This window comes from Octopus bimaculoides, chromosome 9 (assembly GCF_001194135.2).
Source record: "Octopus bimaculoides isolate UCB-OBI-ISO-001 chromosome 9, ASM119413v2, whole genome shotgun sequence".
NCBI classification, from domain to species: domain Eukaryota; kingdom Metazoa; phylum Mollusca; class Cephalopoda; order Octopoda; family Octopodidae; genus Octopus; species Octopus bimaculoides.
The window spans coordinates 7,290,510-7,291,868 of NC_068989.1; the positions used below are offsets into that span (position 1 = coordinate 7,290,510).

General features: G+C 37.7%; 1 protein-coding gene across 3 annotated transcripts in view; it reads right to left on the bottom strand.

The window, feature by feature from the left end:
* The window catches only part of LOC106872330 (putative ferric-chelate reductase 1), a 65,297-nt gene that overhangs the window by 52,174 nt on the left and 11,764 nt on the right, over positions 1 to 1,359 (bottom strand). Inside the window, exons 1-2 of one of the 3 annotated variants that reach the window (XM_014919276.2) lie at positions 1,153 to 1,322; positions 585 to 623 (exon numbers count right to left, since the gene is read on the bottom strand). The exons of 1 other annotated variant lie outside the window; for it this stretch is intronic. The gene's annotated coding sequence lies outside the window, so the exon portion shown is untranslated. Of the gene's footprint in view, positions 1 to 584; positions 624 to 1,152; positions 1,323 to 1,359 lie in introns of those variants that run through there. One more of the 3 variants, XM_052970398.1, reaches the window with a different exon arrangement.

The window sequence follows — 1,359 nt, forward strand, 5'->3', positions numbered from 1 at the left end:
ATAAAAATACAGCATTTTCATGTGTAAAGGCAAGCAGTGTTTATTATATGCGACATATTTAATAATTCCCATTGTTATTGTTAGTCGAGTTTGCTTTTCATCTATTTGGAGGGGTGGGGGGTCAAGAAAATAAATACCAGTTAAGTACTGGGGTCGACGTAATCGACCCCCCCCCCACTCCCTTCAAAATCTGCTCGCCTTGTGCCAAAAACTTGAAGCCATTATTATTATTATTTCGCCCGTCGCTACGTTCTGAGTTCAAATTGCGTCGAGGTCGACTTTACCTTTCATCCTTTCGGGGGTTGATAAATTAAGTACCAGTTGAGTACTGGGTCGATGTAATCGACTATCCCCCTCCCCCAAATTTCAAACCTTGTGCCTATTATAAAAAGGATTATTATTATTATCATTATTATTATTTCCCCTATTTTAGGTGATCGCTACCAGACACTAGGATCGATGCTTTCGACCTAACCCCTTACCCTAAAAAGTGCTAACTTTGTGCCTAAATTAGATCCAATTACTTCTCTAATTATCATCACCATCATCATTATCTTTTATGAGAGTAATCGTTTTATACTTACCTAGTACGGTACGTAATCCTACTCTTAGCTCAAGTTTGCCTGGAGAGAGAGAGAGAGAGAGAAAGAATGACAGATTAATACATATAAGAACGGGCACTACTTAAATATAGAGGTCCCAATGCATCTACGTAACGATTTGTTCTTGCAGTGTACACTCGTTAGGGGTTAGGGTTAGTTTTAGGGTTACGTAGATGCGTCGGGACCTCTCTAAGTAGTACCTAAGAATGTTTATTTACAGAACCGTAAGCATGTAAAAAAAATTAACCCATCTCTCTCTCTCTCTCTCACACACACACACACACACACAAACACTATATATATATATGTTGGTCGAGTTAGTCTTAAAACTTGTCTGAATACCCTGTGTATGTACCCTCGGATGAAACTCACAGCAGCAAGAGAGTGATCCGACCAAAATAGAAAATATATATATATATATTATTAATCTCTACAATGGTATCGAGTACTCTTTTGTCCGACAAAATTAAACATGTATTTTGTGAGTGTGTGTGTGTGTGTGTGTGTGTAACAAGGCGCATTAGTACGTTTTGACTAAATTGCTTCTCACCTTTTGTGTTCCGCTGCGTTTGAAATAAAGTAGAAAAGAGAACGTATTAATTATTAAGATAAATAGATATTAATGTACGGTTTGTTTCCTTAGTTCCTAAGTATCCAGTTTTGCTGGTAAAATAGCCGTCACTTCGCGTCGGAACTAAGGAGTAAACTGAGATATATAGAAAAAAAAACTAAGGAAAGAGAGAGTAAGAGTCGGAGG